The sequence below is a fragment of the Fukomys damarensis genome, unplaced genomic scaffold (assembly GCF_012274545.1).
Source record: "Fukomys damarensis isolate Sample0158 unplaced genomic scaffold, DMR_v1.0_HiC HiC_scaffold_34, whole genome shotgun sequence".
Taxonomy (NCBI): domain Eukaryota; kingdom Metazoa; phylum Chordata; class Mammalia; order Rodentia; family Bathyergidae; genus Fukomys; species Fukomys damarensis.
The window spans coordinates 7,409,622-7,429,794 of record NW_022900946.1 but is presented as its reverse complement, the minus strand read 5'-3'; the positions used below and the strand labels follow the sequence as shown (position 1 = coordinate 7,429,794).

The following is a 20,173-nucleotide window of genomic DNA, read 5'->3' as shown; positions in this document are numbered from 1 at the left end:
CAGCTTCGGGGTTATAAAACCCGGCGTCCGAGGCTGGGAGCGAGGTTTGGACGCCCCAGCCTGGGTGGTGTGCCAGATCTGAGCTCTCCCGGTCCAGTCCCTTCTCGGCAGCCCCCCCAGTTGGAGGTCGGTAAGTACTAGGGGTCCTGCTGAGGCAGACTGGGTGGTAGGTTTGAGGATCCTGTGGGGCCTTCTGTAGGTCTCTGTCATCCTCTTACAAGGACTGTGGTGGGGTCCCCTGTCACCCCAGATCATCCCAGAGTCCCCTCCAAACCAGCATTTCCCAAGGTTGCCAATGAGAAGCACACTGGCGTGTGCTTGCTCATTAAAGGTACGAGTCCCTGGGGCCCACTGCAGTGCTGCCAGAAAAAAAAAAACAAAAACTGTACTTGAAATAAAAGCCAGGGACTGGAGATTTAGCTTAGTGGTAGAGCACTTGTCTAGCATGCACGAGGCATATGGTTCCACCACCAGCCTGAAAAAAAAAAAACAAAACCAACAGGACAACCCAGAACTCCCAGAGTATCCTTTAATTCGAGGCATCAAAAAGGTGCGACTTCGCTTCACTGAAAAGACACTTTGCTAACACCCAGGCACACAAAGGGAAGCTGCAAGTGGATTGCAAAGCATCTGCTCAGCTGTTCTGAGAATGTGTTAAACCTGTTGAAAGCCCGCTGGGGCTTGACAGCGCTCTGCAGGAGGGAGCATTTCCAGCACACGCGTTGATGATAACCCCAGGGAGATAAGGCTTATTACGGCCCAGTTTTCTTCCAGACCCAGTCCTCTGAATTAAAATGAATGAATGAATGAGAACTCATCCAGAGTGACACCAAAGTCCCTGCTGGAGCCCACCACCTATAGGTGCCTTTGGTAAGACGGTGCTGGGCTTTCCACAGGGTCATCAGCACAAAGTTGCTCTCACAGGAACAGAGAGGGCCAAAGGGAAGTGTGGCTGCTCCGAGCACAGAGAGCCGGCGGGGTGGGGGGACAACAGGACAACCCAGAACTCCCAGAGTATCCTTTAATTCGAGGCATCAAAAAGGTGCGACTTCGCTTCACTGAAAAGACACTTTGCTAACACCCAGGCACACAAAGGGAAGCTGCAAGTGGATTGCAAAGCATCTGCTCAGCTGTTCTGAGAATGTGTTAAACCTGTTGAAAGCCCGCTGGGGCTTGACAGCGCTCTGCAGGAGGGAGCATTTCCAGCACACGCGTTGATGATAACCCCAGGGAGATAAGGCTTATTACGGCCCAGTTTTCTTCCAGACCCAGTCCTCTGAATTAAAATGAATGAATGAATGAGAACTCATCCAGAGTGACACCAAAGTCCCTGCTGGAGCCCACCACCTATAGGTGCCTTTGGTAAGACGGTGCTGGGCTTTCCACAGGGTCATCAGCACAAAGTTGCTCTCACAGGAACAGAGAGGGCCAAAGGGAAGTGTGGTTGCTCCGAGCACAGGGAGCCGGCGGGGGGGCGGGGGGGGCCGGTTTTTGCCACTTCCTGAAAGGCACCATTCAAAGCCATGCTTGTCAAAAAGCAGAAGAAAATGCTTAGACGCCCAAGGTTGGGGGGGGTGTCTCAGTGACAGCGTTAAGAGCTGCCTACAGGCCAGGGCTTGGCGGAGGGGTCAGGCTGACTGCATGAACTGCTTTCCACAGTTTTGTTCTCTTTGATGCAGGCTTTATTTGTTTGGTTTACGTAAGTTGCTGTTTTAAAGAAAGGGAGCTTGAAAATGCTGAGCTGAAGTCATAGATGACAGGCTGTAAAATATGATCAAGTATCATTGCAAGGAAAAGCCTTTCCTTGAGTCTTTGCTTCCAGACAGCTACTGCTGATGGAACACTTAAGTGGCAGGCCCTGTAAAAGCATTAGCTTAAGTGAGCTTGTTTAATCATTGCAATCAATGCCACGGGATGCTTGTTTAGTGTACAAGGCAGCTGAGGCTCCGAGAGGTTAAGTAGCGTGCCCAGCATCACACAGCTAGTAAGTGGCAGAACCCATTTCCTGGCCAGTCTGATGCCAAGTTTATACCCTTGACCCCACCAACTTTTTACTGAGGACAAAAACTTCTTGTTGGAGTCAGGTTTCTGGTAGGAGCAAAGGCTTCCAGCAAAGTAAATATTTATCGTCATCTCTTTGAAGAAGACTTAAACTGACCTTTCGCAAATTTAAAATAAAAAGCACTGTTTGTTCCCTCGAGGGGTGATGAGCTGAGGTGGGCTGTCATCCCCAGACCCCAAAAAGTGACCTTGCTGCTCGCCTTTGAAGAGTCTCCGGGGTTGGCCTGGTAAATGCCATTTTTTTTATTATCATGTCTAAAATAGATGTGCTATTCCGTACAAGGTATTTGTTATGGATTTATCATTACTTTTCTGCGGGAGGGCCGGGATGGAAGCAAACATGCCCATGTATGGTAGCATTTTCCATGAGGCCGTCCCCAGCCCCTGGCCAGTTACCCAGCCTCCCTGCTCGAGGCTCTGGGGATTTCTCTGCCTTGTCCTTCTCTGGCAGGGACCAGTGGAGGGGTCCAGAGGAGAGGACACTTGGGAGGAAAGGCAGGTTATTTTTTTCCGACCCCCTTTTCACTTGGCAGTTTTATTTTTTTGGTGGAAAATTATCTTCTCCTCTCCTCTGTGCCTCGAATCTAAACAGGAGGAGTTTGTGCTTCAAGCCCCACTGTGTGGTTCTGCAATCACATGTACATCAGATCTCTCTGTGAAACTAAGGCAGATTTTCAATCCACGAGAATCATTGAAGGAAATAAGCAAATTTAAAAATCATCGATATCGGTTTCCCCACCTGTAAAATGCTACTAATGAGAGCAACCAACGTGTGAGCACTTCTGCTGGGTGACTTGCTGAACCCTTTCAGGGAATTCTCCTATTCAGTCTTAACAAGATCTCTTGGAGCAGATACTAATATCATTGGTCCTGCTTTACAAATACAGTTTTTTTTTTTCCCCTATGGTACTGGGGATTGAACTTGGGACCTTGAGCTTGTGAGACAGGCAGTGGAACCACTGAGCTGAATCCCTGGCCTGTTTTACAAATATAGAGTCTCAATAACTTGCTCAGCACCTCAAATAGCCAACAAGAGAGACAGGATCGTTCAAACCAAGTGTTTTCTACAGAATTACCTTTTGGGGACGGTTAGCTGAGATGATAACATATGAAAAGTTTAGTGAAGTGCCCAGCCCCTGACAGACTTCGGGGATGGTCATGTATAGCAGATATGACCAGAGATGTTAAGGAGCTTGCTTGGTGTGGTACAGCTAGCCCTTGGCAGAACCAAGAAGCCTATGCTGTGGTCTTTGCATAACAGAGAAACTTGTCCCTGATTTTTCTTTTTTGGAAACTCGCTTTCTATCTAGGGTTCAAAGTCGTGATTAGAAACTTCTGCTGTGTTACTGCCATACCTCCTTTCTGGTCAAAACATGATTTGCTTGGGACCTTTTGAGTTCACCTGTGCCTGGGAAAAGCCTGTCTGGTTCTTCTCAATGTCATCAGGGACCTTTAATCTTATTCCCCACGGCCACATGAGTTTGGAAGTGGCCAGGGAAGAATCGGGAAGAGCCTTGTGTGTGATGGGAGGATGGAGGCAGAAGCTGCTCAGCAGCAGGGGATCCCGGGCACCATGGCTGGCGTCAGAGAACCAGGGTCTGTCCCCACCACTTCAGAGTCATTAGGAAAGCCCAGCAGGAGCGAGCCTCACCATGCTGAATTCAGTCAACCATGGACTGAAAATATTTCTTAAATTGCATGTGTACCGAACATGTACAGATGCTTTTCTTGTCATTAGTCCCTAAGCTGTACCTTATAACAACTGTTTATATGGCATTTGCATGAGTATTAGAAGCAATCTAGAGAAGGTTAGAAGTCCATGGGAGGTTGTGTGTAGGTCATGTATGAGTGCTACGTCATTGTATGTGAGGGACAGGAGCGTCTGCAGGTTTTTAGGACCCGCTGGGGCCCTGGCACCCATCAGCCATGGAGGAGGTAGGGGATGACTGTACCTCCTCCTCCCTCTTCTGGCAAAGATGCAGCAAACAAGACTCTCAGAAGGGCAGGTGGCTGGGGCCGTGAGGGTCCTTCTAGTTACTCCCAGTCTCCAGACAAAATCTCTTTCTGCTTTTTCCGTCCCTCTGGTTCTCCCACATTTCCATATGTGACCGTGGCAAATGTATTCTTGTACAGCAGTCTGGAAAATTTCTAAGTTAAAGCTTTACACAAATGTTGGTGTTCTGTAAACTAGTGTTTTTCACCTAATTATGTTTCCTCAATATCTTTCTATAGCTGCCCGTTTTGGCCCTTTTCCATCTGCTGCATGGTATTCTTTTAGATGGAAGAAGGACACCTTACTCGACCACTTACTAAAATAGACCACGTTTATGGCACTTTTTCCTATACATTGTGTTTCAATAACTTCGTACAGGTTGAATATCGTTTATCTGATATGCTTGTGGCTAGAAGTCTTTCAAGTTTTGAAATGTTTTATGAATATTTGCATATATATCTTCATATATATATCTACGTAGATGTATATATATATATATGAACAGATGTGTATCTACAGATGTCTTTCTGTCTGTCTATGTGTGTCTCAGTGATGGGCCCTAATCACGCATGCCAAGCAAGTACTGTACCACTGGGCTACATTCTCAGCCCAGCTGTGATTTACCGTAATCTGTCACAGGTCTGTTATGGAATTCTCTACTTGGAGTGTCTTGGGACAGTCATGTATGTGACCATATCTTTATTTTAAGTTGTGCTGTGTTAGAGTTTAAGGTGCAAAACATGAGGGGCTTGTTAGGCCCACAATGTCTGGTTCTCTCCCTTCCAGAAGGCATTTTGTAGTGGTGATTGCAACCCTTGCTAACAAAGATATCTTTTTTTAAAGATAAAGATATCTTGATGGGGGGGGATAATTTAGTTTTACTATGAAAAGAAATTCCTCCCAAAATGACTTGATAAATAATCATGCCAGGTATGAAGGCGCATACTCTATTTCTAATATAGAATGGGAAGCTGAGGCAGGAGGATGGCAAGTTCCAGCCCTGTGTGGGCAACATAGTAAGACCCTGTCTTGAATTTAAGAAAAAAAAAATTAAGGGTCAGGGAAGTAGCTTAGTGCAAAAGACCTAAATTCAACCCCTCATCCCACAAAAGAAAAACAAAAGGTATCCGTATGCATTAGGCAAGTGTCATAGGCCACAATGAAGCCAACTGGTTTATAGTTTACCTTTTCCTGGTGAGGGGAGAGGGACTTCCTTGGAGCTGTGCCTTTGGCAGGTGGCTGGTGTGTGGTACCAGGGAGCAAGAGAGAGATTCTGTACCAAGAGAAAAGTGATTGTCAGATCTGGATTCAAATTCTGACTCCAACTTGAACAAGTGAGGTTCTTTGGTTTATCTCCCACTCCCTCAAATCCTGTGGATTCAACCCAGGGCCTTTACAATGAGCTACATGCCCAGTTTGTTTTTATTTGCTATTTGGAGACAGTGTCTTGCACTAAGTTACCCAGGCTGGGCTTGAACTTGGGACACTTTTTCCTCAACCTCCCAGAGTGCTGGGATTGCAGGCATGAGCCTCCAAACTTGGCTCTTTTTATCACTGAGGACCTCACTCATATTAGCAGCAAAACAAATAAGACTCACCACCCTGAACCCTGGAGAGAAACAGTGAGGTAGCTTAGGAATCCACACCCGAAGAATAATACAGAGTGGCTCTTTTTTGTAAGAGATTTAGAGCCCAGATGGCCTCCTGGGACAGCCTCGGCCTAAAGGACAAGTGTGCCCTAGTGCTCGGCCCCTCTCCTGGCACAGTGGTGGGTAGCTCTCCTTCCAGCTTGTGTATATACAGCTGCTCCGACTCGAAGAATGCTCATCTTGCCTGTGTAACATTTAAAATCCATAAGGGCTGGGGATTTAGCTCAGTGGTTCCACTGCCTGCCCTGCAAGCACAAGGACCCGAGTTCAATTCCTGGTACCAAAACAACAACAACAATAAAATCCGTGAGGCCAGGCCACCGTTGTTTCTTCCAAATGAAAAAGAGTGGCATAGAGGGAGCGTGACTTGCCCAGAGTCACCCAGTGCAGGGCAGAGCTGGAATTGGAGCTGGAGGCCTGTGGTTTTCCAGAGATTAGTGAGCAGCTGAAAGCATGAGGCAGCAGTTTTTTGGAAAGGAGCTGGGACACTTGTACATGTTTCAAACATTGCTAATGGCAGTAGGGGCGGAGTTGTTTGGTTTCATTTAAATGCTCAGGCCACCCAAGATGGTGCAGATCCATAATTCTAGCTACTCAGAAGGCTGAGGCAGGAGGATCACAAGTTCAGGACCAGCATGGGCATTTAGAAAGATCCCGTCTCAAAATAAAGGGCTGGGGATGTAGCTCTGTGCTGCATGGGTTGAATTTCAAGTACAGCAGGGATGGGGAGAGAGTTTAAGAGCAACCCTTGATCATGAATGGCTCTTAGTGTCTTTCAGTTCGGGTAATAACCCTGGAGATGTCCTTGCAGCCCTCAGGGCGGGAGGGGTAGGGGAGGCTGGGGCTGGGCTGAGGAGTGGCACAAGGTGGAGGAGGCCTCTGGTCTGACGTGTCTGGTCTGGCCTCCAGTTCCTCCACCGGGCTAACCTCACCCTTGGGGCTGTTTCAGTCCTCCTGCCCGAGTCAGCCTGTTTTCACTGTGGACCTAGTTCTCAGTGGGGGCCAGATTTTCTCTGCAGCGGGCATCTGGCATCTGGGGATCCGTTTCTGAACATCATGGGGAAGGGTGGCTACTGGCATCGAGTGGGTTGCTTCTGGGTTCCTGTAACACACTGGATGGCCCCTGCCCAGCCCCCAAAAGGGGTAAGAACCCCCATTCTAAAGCCAGGGCTGTAACAGGGAGCAGCAGGCGCAGGGTCACTTTAATTCAACCCAGAATCCCCCCTGCTGTACTGTGTTCTCCGCTGGCTGCTGCAGGTTTGCAACTCAGGCCGGAGCGGGCTTCTCCTCACCTCCTTCTCTTGCCTGACCGACCCTTCTTGCCTTACTGGTCCTGTCCCAAAGTGTTAAACACCCAAGGCTCTGGGTGCACACTGAGGCAAGTCCTTATACCCGAGAAAGCTCATTGATCTTGAGCTTTGAATTGGCCAGGACTGACTGAGGAGGTGCCCCTGTGTTCTGTATCTCCTCTGTCCTCAAGTTTTCCACGCGCTGCAGAGAAGGTGGACAGAGATCGGAGGTCCCCCAAAAGACTTCTTTATTCAGATTCCACCATAACTAGCCCAAAGTGATGGGCAGGTTACTTCGTTTCTCTGTGCCTGTTTCCTCACCTATTCCACTGTTGTTTTGTTTTGGTACCGTAGGATCGAACTTGGGACCTTGCACTTGTGAGGCAGGCACTGAGCTAAATTCCTGGCAGTTTCCTCACTTGTAAAGGAGGGATGGTGTCTCTGTTAGGGTGTTTGAGGGGATTCTAGGAGAGGGTGACATGATTTAGCAGCATTGTTAGTCCTGTTGGTGTGGCAGATATGTGGCCAAGTCGTTCGCAGTGCCCTAAGTGTGTGGGAGCCAAGGAGCTTTTGGATTTGGAAATTTTCCAGGTGCTTGCGTGTCCTACCCGTGTCCTGCATCCTAAGGAAGGGCAGGGAGTGTAGGGTCCCTTCCTGGGGGATCTGACTCAGTACCACGTCTGAAAAGCTTCGCGACCTCCCCGTTCCATTGCAACCCCAGTATCTCAGAGCACTGGGGAGCCACGGTGGCAGCTCCCTTCTATCTGCAGACGTCACTGTCAGATTTGTGACCAAAGCGGCTCCCACACATCCTAACTCTTCACGGCATCAAGGCCACCAGCAGCCGCTTCTTAGACGGAGGCGGAATCTCTGCCCTTGATCTTCTTTGCGCTTTTGAGTCCGAGATGAGGCGAGGTTCCTGGAAGTGGATCTGTGTATCCTGTCATTTTTCTTTTGAATATTTTGCTGTTTTCTTTTTTGCCCTTCTTCTGATTTTTCTTCTTTCTTGCAGTCCTGGGCGTCGTACCCGGGGGCATTCTAATTCTAGAACTACATCCTCAGCCCGTTCATGTTTTTATTAGTGCGAGTTCGTGGTGCATAATGGTCATTGTGGTGAGGAGTTGGTTCGTGTACGGAGTGCAGATTAATTGTTCTTTTTTCACCACCCACAGGGCTCTTTCCACTTTTCGGTCCTCTTCCCATTTGCAAAAGCTCCATTTTCATCATCGTTCGCCTTTAAAATCTTTTTATCCCATTCCTCTTCCCCTCCCTCCAGCTCTTGTTTCTCTGTACATTTGAAAAAGATCTCGCTACTTCGTATTTATCTTCTATTTTTTGCTCTTTCTCACTCTGTATGCATGTGTGTGTGTGTGTGTGTGTGTGTGTGTGTGTGTGTTTAGAGAGAGAGAGAGATTCTCTTATAAAAGAAACTATACAATATTTAAGTCTGTGTGTCTGACTTATTTTACTTAATATTATGGTCTCAAGTAGCATCCATTTACCTACTAATACCTCAAGTTTATCTTTTTCCCAGCCCTTTTAAAATAATTTGATTTTGAGACAGATTCTCAGTGAGTTGGCCAGGGGAGACTCCTGCCTCAGCCTCCCTCAGGGCTGGGATTACAGGTGTGCACCACCATGCCCAGGTTATTTTTTTTCTTTCTGATTTCTAAGGCAACACATCTACAGTGCAATTAGAAAGAACCCACTTATTTATCACCCCACTCAGAATAAATAAAACTGAGCCCTCTTGGTCTGATTAGCTATTTTTGGAAAAAAAGTGCAGTGATTGCATAACAATGTAAATGTTATGCTCTGCTGAGTGAGAGTTTACACGGTTAAGGTGGAACATTATGTTAGGTGAATTTTATCTGCCTTAAAGAGAAACAAGAAAGAAAAGTTATTCTACCACAAACCTTTTTAATTTGGGTAGTGGGGTTTAAAGTCAGGACCTTGCACTTGCAAGGCAGGGGATGGCACCAGTGAGCTAAGTCCCGGCCTGGAAAAGTATATTTTACATGGCAAAGAGCGTGCCACGGGCTTGCAGCTTGCTGGATTTCCCAAAGGTGCATGCATATGACTGCCACTCAGATCAAGCAAAAGAACATCAACTAGGCATGATGGTGCAGCCTGTCATCCAGTACTCTGGGAGACTGAGGCAGGAGGATTGCAAGTTTCAGCCAAAGCCGGCAACAGAGCAACTTAGCCTGACCCTATCTCAAAATAAAATGAGGGCCGGGCATGCAGCTGAGTGTGAAGGCCCTGGGCTCCATCCTCAGTCCATGAAGGAAGGCTGAGGGAAAACACGAGCCCCACACTCCTCCCATGTCCTGTCTTTCTAGTCCCTTTGTCCCTGGAAAATTCTTTTATTCTGGCCTCTGTTGCTATAGACTTACTCGCTCTGATTTTGGACCTCCCTTACACAGAGTCAGAGTCCTTTCTGTGTCTTCCTTCTTGTGCTCAGGGGTGTTTTTGTGTGATTTATCCTTTTTGTGCTATGAAATTGTAGCTCCCTTAATCTGATCTGAGCCTAAGTTGAATGTTTGTTACATGCCAGACACCTTGAAAAGCTGGTTCATTTATTCAAAATGATCTATGATAAAAGAGATCATAGGAAGTGAGGAGGTTGATCTTTCTCAAATGGGGAGGGGATCAAGAGATGGAGGAGGGGGAAAGGGAAGGAGAGGGAACGAGAAAAAGAGTGAAGATGTGTTCTGTAGATGTGCCGGCTCCCCACAAGGAAGGCAAACATTGGTGCCCCAAGCGTGGACGGATACACACTGCAAGGGCTTCCAACAAGCCAGCTTAGCCTGTGTAGGGGCAGAGGAGCGCAGGGTCAGAAGCCAGCAGTGCTGCTTGCGAGCTGTGTGTCCTGGGCGGACGCCCTCCTCTCTGAGCCTTGCCTCTGCATCTGTGACAGGCAGACTCTGCTTCCTCCAACTGTGGTGAGGTCGAGGGCTTAGCCCAGGGCCGTGAAGGGTCAGTGGGTACGAACTGTCACCGTGAGCATCTGGAAAACTCAGCCCTGGGAGATAGTGCAGGATGTACATTGCTTTCGGGTGGAAGACAGTTGGTGTTCCCCACCCCATCCCATCCCCAAACTAGGAATCGAACTCAGGACCTTGCACTTACAGGCAGATACAGTGCCACTGAGCTACATCCCCAGAATGTTGGGGTTTTCTTTGTTTGTCTGGGTTTTTTTGTTTGTTTGTTTGTTTGTTGACAGCATGAGAAAATGAACCCAGTAAGCACCATTGAGCCGCATCCCTAACCTTTTAAAGTCAAAAAAAGATTAGGAGACGGTCTTGCTAAATTGCCCATGCTGACCTCCAACTGGAGATCCTCCTGCTTCAGCCTCCCAAGTAGCTAGGATTATAGATGTGTGTCCCCACACCAGCTCATTTTTTATGGTGATATTCTTTCTGTTACAAAAATGTCAAACATGCCAAAGTGGAGAGAGAAACCCTGCACTGTCGCTCAGCCTCAGCAGTTAGCAGTGCTGAGAGCGGTCCTCCCTCCTTCTTTACCCGGCCCATCCACTCCCTGCTCTGGTGATTCTGTGACGATCCCCAGGGTCTCCCTTTCTCCACAGTCCTCCACCTTAAACATATAAAATCACAGTACCATTTTCAGGCCAAGGAATTTAAGAAATTCTTCAGTATAAAAAAGTCACTGTTCAAGTTTTCCTGCTTGCTTCATAATCTTTTTCTTTTGTTTTTGGATAGAGTGCTTTCAAATACGATTTTATTTTTTCTAACAGTTATAGTCCGTTTAGCCAAGTTTTTCTGTATAAAGGAAGGCTCTTCTTCCTTTCTTTTTTTTCTTTTTTTTTTTTTCTAGTAGCACATTTATTGGCACATTTTCAGCATACGGATGATGACGCTCATCCTGGGGAGTTTGCACCTGTACGTGGTACATCCCACCCCTTTTATCCCCATACTTTTTGCGGGGAGCATGAGATTGAACCCAGGGCCTCCATATTGAGTGCTCCTCCAGCAGTTATTTTGTTTTTGAGAAAGGGTTTCACTAAGTCACTAAGTTGCCGGGGCTGGTTTTGAACTTGTGATCTTTCTGCCTCATCCTCCGTTGGTGATGGGATTACTTTTTTTTAAATGTACAATGGGACCCCTCTCCCATCATGGGGCTGCTCTGGTCTTTTTCTCTGCTTCCGATGCCCCCGGCCCAGTGCAGGGGCTGTGGTTGGGGGTGGAAGGGCCCTGGGCCAGGGTGAGGGCTCCCAGCCGTGGGCAGCCCCTGGCCACGCTGAGAAAACAGTGCAGCCTTTTGCGGGCGGTAATCCAGCGTTCTGTGGCCCTGGCACATGAGAGCCGCTGGTCTGCCTGACATATTCCTCCCAGCAAAGCCAGGATAACCACAGCCAGCCACAAACCAGGGGTTTGTCAGAGGCCAGGAGGTTCGGTGAAACGCGCTTGCAGACTACAAGTGGCAGAACACAGAGGTAAAACATGAACTGTAGAAAGGGGAAAATCCCAGCCCATCTAGAAAGGCTGGCTGGGCCTCAGGAGCCACCAAATCAGCAGGATAGCAAGCAGCACTGCGGACCTGAGCGTCCAGCTCCAGCCAGTCCAGCAGGACCTGCAGCGGGCCCTGCCTCGCCCTCACCCGGTGGCCCTGGCGGAGCAGTTACCGGCTGTGGGAAACCAGCAGCAAAGCCCAGCTGCCCAAGGAGGGAGGGAGGCAGGACAGGAGGAGACCGAGTCATCCCGGAGCTGCTTGGTTTTATGTCCACAGACATAACTCCATAGCCTTGGATTTCCAAGTCTGGGTCTGTGTTTGAGTTTTCCCCCAGCCTAGGCTCAGAAGCTGCCATGTACTTGCGGGGCCGATGCGTTTGTACACAGGTTCGAGCGTAACACCTGACAGAACCCTTCCGCTTTTCCTTCAGAGTGACCATTGGGTCTTGCGTTTCAGCACTACTTTGGGGGCATTCCAGAGAGCTGTTTGATGTGCTAAGCAACTGAAACCGTTATAGCATGTGAGGGAAGCCTACAGTGTAAAGATAACGATGCAAGGAGTTATTTGTGGAGCTAAAAAGCAAACTAATGATTCGGGATTCCTGGAGGTAATGGCTGAGTTTTCATAACATTTATTTTAGTGAGACAGGACACAGCTATTTGTGTGCTTTGGAATTTACACAGCTTTCAGACGTTAAGCACGTATTTTTAGTGTTCTGGGTGTAAGCAGCTTCTTACTTATCTAGGTGGCATTAATTGATTTATCCATTATTCTTACTTCTTTAGGGCTTGCCTTTCAGCAGTGATAGGTTGTGTATCTTAATATGAGCATATATGCCAAATGCTTTTCAAATTGACCAAAAAGTTTAAACTATCTTATAAAAACTGCACATTACATTTTTGGTAAAATACAATATATTCTGAGAATAGCACATTTAATAGCAAAAGAAGCATTCTTAAGGTCTGTGTGTAGCTACAGTCTCTAACTTTTGCCTTTCATACATTTGGTGAGGTGTTTTTTTTTAAATTGAGGTTATTGGTACATTTTAGGTACACAGTACAGTTACATTCATCATTGGGATCTTGTATCTTTACATGACAGGTCTTGGTTCTCATTTTTTTCCCTTGTCCCTGCCCTCCCTTCAGCCCCTCCTCCCCTCCCCATTTACAAACACTTTATTTCCATCTTTTCATTTTCTCACATATTTTTCATTTCCCTTATTAGCTTTCCCCTACCCTTCCCACTTTCCCTACACCTCTAACCCTTTTCTTCCCATTTCACAATGTCATTTATCGCATTAGCATCTTATGTAGTATTACAGTTCATCCATACCAGAGAAACTATTCAGCATTTACACATGTGTGACATATTTATTTCACTTAGGAATATATCCTCAATATGTGTCCATTTTCCTATGAATGAATCTAATTTCTCATTCTTTATGGCTGAGTAGTAGTCCATTTTATAGAAAAACCACATCTTCTTTATCCAGTTTCCAAATGATGGGCAAATGGGCTGTTTCCAAGCTTTAGCTATTACAAACTGTGCTGCTATAAACATAGGTGCACATATATCACTGTGATATGATTCTTTTAATTCTTTTGGAAAGATACCCACGAGAGGAATGGCTGGGTCAAATGGAACCTCTAGTCCCAGATCTTTCAGGATCTCCATATTGATTTCCACAGTGGTTGCACCAGTCTGCACTCCCACCAACAATGGAGAAGGGTTCCTTTCTCCCCACAACCCCGCCAACATTTGTTATTGTTTGATTTCTTGATAGCAGCCATTCTCTGTGGGGTGAGGTGAAATCTCAGTGTTGTTTTCATCTGCATCTCTCAAGTGACCAGTAATGTGGAACATTTTTTCATATATTTACTTACTGCTTTTACTTCTTTGAGAAATGTCTGTTCATTTCAGATGCCCATTTTTGAATTGGGTCTTTATATTTGGGGGGGCTGATTGTTTTGAGTTCTTTATATATTCTAGATAATAGTCCCTTGTCTGAGGAGCAGCTGTTAAAAATTTTTTCCCACATTGCAGGTTGTCTCTTAGTTCTGTTGATGGTTTCTTCTGCAGTGCAGAAGCCTTTTAATAAGATGAGATCCCAGTTATTGATGCTTTCTGCTAGTTCCTGTGCTGCTGAGAATTTGTTCATAAAATCTTTTCCTATGCCAATGTCTTCAAGAGTTCTGCCTAACTTATCTTCCAGCAAGTTTAGTGTTTCTGTTTTAATGTTTAGATCCTTAATCCACTTGGATTTTCTTTAGTGCACGGTGAAAGATAAGGGTCCAGTTTTAATCTTTTGCAGGTTGAAATCCAGTTTTTCCAACACCATTTATGAAAGAGGCTATCTTTCCTCCACTGAGGATGGTCAGCTCCTTTGTCAAAGATGATGTAGCTGAGTACATCTGGAGTTGTTTTTGTGTCTTCCAATCTGTTCCACTGATCCTCAGATCTTTTTCTTTGCCAGAACCATGCTGTTTTTATCACAGTGGCTTAGTAATATAGTTTCAAATTGGGAATTGTTATACCCACTATCATGTCTGTTGCCTAGGATGACTTTTGCTGTTCTAGGTCTCTTCTGTTTCCAAATGAATTTTTGGATTATTTTTCTAGCTCTGTGAAATATAGTGTTGGAATTTCAATTGGCATTGCATTGAATCTGTGTAGCAGTTTTGGTAGTATGGCCATTTTCACTATGTTGATTCTTCCTACCCAGGAGCAGGGGATATCTTTCCATTTTCTTATATCCGCTTTGATTTCTTTTTTCAGAGTGTTATAGTTTTCAGTGTAGAGATCTTTTGCTTGTTTTGTTAGATTGATTCCTAGATACTTCATTTTTTTGGATGCTATTGTGAAAGGAATTGTTTCCCTAATTTCTCTCTCAGTCTGTTATTTATGTACAAGAAGGCTATTAATTTTTGGGTGTTCATCTTGTATCCAGCTACTCTACTGAATCTGTCAATTAAGTCTAGAAGTCTTTTGGTGTAGTCTTTTTGGTCTTCAATGTAGAGTATCATATCATCAGCAAATAATTACAGTTTAATTTCTTCCTTTCCTATCTTTATTGCTTTAATGTCTTTCTCTTGTCTAATTGCTGTGGCTGATGTTTCCAGAACTATATTAAAGAGTAGTGGTGATAGTGGGCATCCTTGTCTTGATCCTGATTTTAACATGAAAGTTTTCAGTTTTTGGCCATTTAATATGATGTTGGCTGTTGGTTTTTCATAGATAGCCTTTATTAAGTTGAGATATAGACCATCTATTATAATTTTTGCAGGGTTTTTTTTATCATGAATGGGTGTTGAATTTTGTCAAATGCTTTTTCTGCATCTATCGAGAGGATCATATGGTTTTTGTCCTTGACTTTGTTAATATAGTGTATTACATTTATTGACTCACATGTGTTGAACCATTCTTGCATGCCTGGAATAAATCCAACTTGGTCAGGAAGCATGATCTTCTTGATGATCCTCTGTATTCTGTTTGCTAGAATCATATTAAGGATTTTTGCATCTATATTCATTAAGGAGATTGCCTGTAGTTCTCTTTTTTAGTTACATCTTTCCCTGGTTTGGGAATCAAAGTGATACCTGCTTCCAGGAATGAATTTGGAAGTATAGCTTCCCGTTCACTTTCTTTGAAAAGTTTGAAGAGTAATGGCAGTAGTTCTTCTCTAAATGTCTTGTAAATTTCAGCAGTGAATCCATCAGGACCTGGGCTTTTCTTTGTTGGTAAATTTTAAATTACATTTTCAAGTTCACTGAATGTAATTGGGGTGTTTAGAATGTTTTTATCTTCTTTGTTCAACTTTGTTAATTCATAAGTATCTAAAAATCTGTCCATTTCTTCTGTATTTTCCAATTTATTAGTGCACAGGTTCTCAAAGTAGGTATTAATGATCCTCTCGATTTCTGTTGGATCTGTTGTGGCTTCGCTTTTTTCATTCCTGATTGCATGTATCTGAGCCTTTTCTTTCCTTTTTTTGATAAGATTAGCTAAAGGTTTATTGATTTTATTTATTCTTTAAAAACAACTCTTTGATTCATTAATTTTTTTGTATCATTTTCTTAGTTTCCATTGCATTGATTTCTGCTCTAATCTTTATAATTTCCTCTCTTGTTTGAGATTTGGGTTTTTCTTGCTCTTGTTTTTCTAGTAGTCTAAGATTCATCATTAGGTTGTTTTATCTGAGCTCGCTCTGTTTTTCTAGTGTGGGTGTTCAGTGCCATGAATTTTCCATGTAGAATTGCTTTTATTGTGTCCCATAGACTCCTGTATGTTGTATTGGCATTTTCATTTATTTGTAAAAACTGTCTGATTTCTTCTTTAATTTCTTCTGTGCTACATTGATTGTTTGGGAGAGTGTTGTTCAATTTCCATGTGTTTGTGAAGTTCCTACAGTTTCTTGTGCTATTGATCTCCAGCTTGATTGCACTATGAACTGATAATATACAGGAGATTACTTTGATTCTTTTGCATTTATTCAGAACTGTTCTGTGAGCTAGTATATGGTCAATCTTGGAGAATGACACATGTGCAGTCGAAAAGAATGTATATTTTGATTTTGTGGGATGGAACACTCTATAGACGTCTATTAAGTCCATGTGTTCAAAAGCTTGGTTGAGTGCTAGCATTTCATTGTTGATTTTCTGCCTAGATGATCTGTCTATTTGTTATAGTGGGTTATTTAGATCCCCCACCACAATTGTATTAGTGCTTATTTGGTTTTTCATGTTACTTAATATTTGTTTTATATAGTTGGCATATTTTTGGTGCATATATATTTATGATTATCATCTCTTCCTCTTGAATTGTTCCCTTTACAAGAATGTAGTTGCCTTCTTTGTCTCTCTTAATCAGTTTTGGTTTGAAATTTACTTTGTCTGCAAATAAGATTGCTACCCCTGTTTTTTCTGGGCTCCAGTCGCATGGAGAATTGTTTTCCATCCTTTCATAGACTTTCAGTCTATGGGTTTCTTTTTTCAATGGTGTGTTTCTTGTATACAACATATTGTTGGATTTTGCTTCTTATTCCATTCTGCCAGTCTATTCCTCTTGATTGGTGAATTGTGGCCATTGACATTGATGGTTATAACTGATATGTACTGACTTATTATTGTCATGTTATTGTCCTTTTGTTGACTCTTTTTATCTTTTCGCCCCTCTCCTTTTAGTTTCTTGCCTTGCCTATTTGATTTGGTCTGTTGGGCCTTACGCTTTTGTGACCTTCATTGTCTTTTTCTAGGATATTGTTTAGAATTCCTTGTAGTGCTGGTTTGGTATTCGTGTAGTTTCTCAGGTGTTCTTTGTCTTGGAAGTATCTTATTTCCCCATCCATTTTGAAAGAGAGTTTTGCAGGATACATCAGTCTATGTTGGAGGTTGTTCTCTTTTAGTACTTGAAATATCTCGCTCCAGGCTCTCCTTGACCTGAGGGTTTGTGTTAAAAAGTCTGCTGTGATTCTGATGGGATTTCCCTTGCATGTGATTTGTTTCTTTTCTCTTACTGCTTGTAGTATTTTGTTCTTCTGTTGGATTTCTGGGATCTTGGTTTTTATATAACTAGGTATAGATTTTTTTAAAATCATGTCTAGTTGGAGTCCTATATGCAGCAGTTATCTGAATGTCAAATTCTTCCCCTCTGTTTGGGAAGTTTTCTATAATTAATTCTGTGAACAGCCTTTTTAAGTCATTTGTATTTTCTCTTGCTACTTCATGGATTCCTATCAGCCTTATGTTATTCTTCTTTGCATCATCTAGGAGTTGTTGGATTGGTTTCTCATGATCCCTTACTGTTTTCAGGAGACCTCTCTTTTCATGGTCACTGACTGCAATCCTCTCTTCTATATCTGAAATTATATCTTCACAATCTTTTATTCTGTTGCATACACTTTCAATAGAGTTTTTAATCTCCTGGATATCTGTTTGAATCTGTTTTATGGATTCCATTTCTTTCCTCTGTTGGTCATTCATTGTTTCCATTTCTTTCTTATCCTGGGCCTTCATGGCTTCTATCATGGTCCTGAGCTCATCTCTTTTTTTTTTCCTCAGTTTCTGTTCTAGAATATTGAATCGTGACTTCCATTTTGCTCAGCATCTCTATGGTTATCTGGGAAATTATTTCTGTTTTGAATTTTTCTAGAGCCTGATTGATCTGTTTTGTTACTTCCTGTGCTATGGGTTCAGGATGTCCTGCTGGTTCACTATCAGACTTGTCATCCTCGTGTGCCCTACTGTTTGCCATTGGTGAACTGGAAGTCTGTCTTTGTGTCTTGTTGAAGTGTTTTCTCATTTTTATTTTTGTCGTTGGGTTATCCTTGGTTTAATTTCTGGGTTCTTACTTAAATCTTGCTGATATAGTTGTGCTTTAGCTTTTGAGTCTCTAATAACTCATAGACATTGTCATTTTCATAATATCAGAGAAAACAACTCATTAAATCAATCACAATCCTTTATCCCAATTGATACAATCAGCAGCACAATAGCATCAAGCACAACTTGCAAACTGACCACTTGAGGTAGTCATTTCTATCACCTTTAAACCATATGAATTAAATTAAAATCAAGAAGCAGTCCAAAATATGTTTGCAGTGAGTACACTTTTCAATATAGCATCTTTACCATTTAGGATGGGGGCTTAGACAGAGTTAGGATGAGAGGAGTAGATAAGTGAAAGAATTGGAGAAGGTTTCAAGTGAAACCAGAGGACATAGAATGACCATACAATCTTTACAAAACTATTAAATTCAAGACAGTGCAAGAATAAGGACAAGAATATATCCCTTTAACAGTAATAGGGGCTCACTTTCCCTTGAAACTATTGACCCATGATTGAGGTAAAATGACAAAAGAAAAGAACATTAAAAAAAAAAAAAGAAGTCTGAGTTAGGAACAGAAAGGGACATGAGGGTTAATATGGTGGAGCAAGAGAATGAGTTGGAGAAAGAGGACAGAAAAGAGAAAGAATTTTCAGAGTGGAATGAGGAAAAGAAAGAAAAACAATGAATTTGAAGGGCCTCTTTCACACTATATCTCTGCTGTCCTAATATACCACATGCACAGCCATGTGCAGAACCAAGTCCCCTGATCTCCGCTAGCCAATGGCAGATCCCTGTGACTCACACTGACCTCAGGCCACAAGGCCCAAATTGAGTTCCCAACCTCCTGCAGGATTGAACTCCACACAGTTCTATTACAGGTTTCCCCCGCCCTTTCTTTAAAGATGTTCAAAGTTGGGAGCTCAGAAAAATACCCTTTATGGCCACCCATGCCTCTGCAGAATGGGTCCAAGGACTGGCCCACTCAGGAGGTCTGAAAGCGGGGTTGGGGGTGGTTTCAGAGGCAGGGCTACCCTCCTTGCTGGAGCGGGTCGTGGAGCAGGCAGGGGAGGGTGTGACTACCCGGTCCTGCTGAATGGGCCAAAGCAGGCCGGCAGGAGAGCAGATCTCAGAGCTGCCTTCCAAATCTCACTTTCCTCGCTGGGGCTCTCCACTTGGTGAGTTTTAAAGTACTGTGTTTAAAAAGTTTATTAGTATTGCTCCTCTATTTGGAATTTTTAGTTTTCCTGAGAAATTTTCCCATTGCATTAACACTTACTATATTTGTTGGCTTATTTTTATCAAAGGACATAAGTGGCAGACTGTAAAACTGGTATAAACAGAACCCAATTTCCTGTCAGAGCCCAAATACTAAGAAATGTAGGAATTCATCTACATATGAAACATGCACAAAGTTTTTGGTTTCTAATTAAAAATCTTTTTGTGGCTCTAAGACCACTTCAGCCAAAAGAAAACTTTCCCCCAACATTTGCTTCAGAAGCCAGCTCAAAAAGAGGAAAATAAGTATTAGGCAGTGTGGACAGCAGAGACAAAGAGAAATCTCGCTTTCTGAAAGAAATGTTTTTTATTCTCTGTTCTAAAAATACTATAAATTTTCTTTTTTTGTTGTTGTTAAATTTTATTGAGTTTATTGGTGCAATCTAGGTATACAATATAATTACATTCATTATTGGGATCCTGTACCTTTACATGATAGGTCTTGATTCTCATTTTTTCCCCTTGTCCTTGCCCTCCCTTCACCCCCTCCTTCCTTCCCTATTTACAAACACTTTATTTCCATTTTTTCATTTTCTCATATTTTTTTCCTCTCCCTTATTACCTTTCCCCCACCCTTCCCACTTTCCCTACAACTTTAACCCTTTACTTCCTATTTCACATTATTAATTATTTCATTAGGATCTTGTGTACAATTATAGTTTTTCACACCAGAGAAACTATTTGGTGCTTCAGTTAAAGAAATCTCTATATGAACATTAAAAATAGGGAATCCTAAAATAAAACTAAAAAGGAAAGTAAAAGAGAAAAGGCAATGATGTTACATTAAAATAATCCTTAATTCTGGAGTTGAAAATGGTCCCCAAACATATTTAAATTGCCTCTTGCTCTTGTAGTCTTATATTATTCTCTTTTTTTCATTTTTTAGAGAATACTTTCTTAGTTTCTGTAATCAAACCCACATAGATATGACCTTACATATTTAATACAGTGCATTACCCCTGTAGAAATGGAAAAAAAAGTTAACTTTCTAGACCAATATGGTTGTTAATTTCTGTACAATGCCAACTCAACACAGTAAATTGGGATAACTTTTCCCAAAGTCAACAGCACAGTTAAAGTTTCCAAAACTTCAAATTATATATAT

The 20,173-nt window shown here is 43.3% G+C and overlaps 1 protein-coding gene across 2 annotated transcripts in view; it reads left to right on the top strand.

Moving 5' to 3' along the window:
• Nucleotides 1-42: 42 nt before the first annotated feature.
• Nucleotides 43-20,173, top strand: part of Myh11 (myosin heavy chain 11) — a 123,632-nt gene continuing 103,501 nt past the window's right edge. Inside the window, exon 1 of one of the 2 annotated variants that reach the window (XM_010610776.3) lies at nt 43-130. The gene's annotated coding sequence lies outside the window, so the exon portion shown is untranslated. The remainder of the gene's footprint in view (nt 131-20,173) is intronic. The other variant, XM_010610777.3, reaches the window with a different exon arrangement.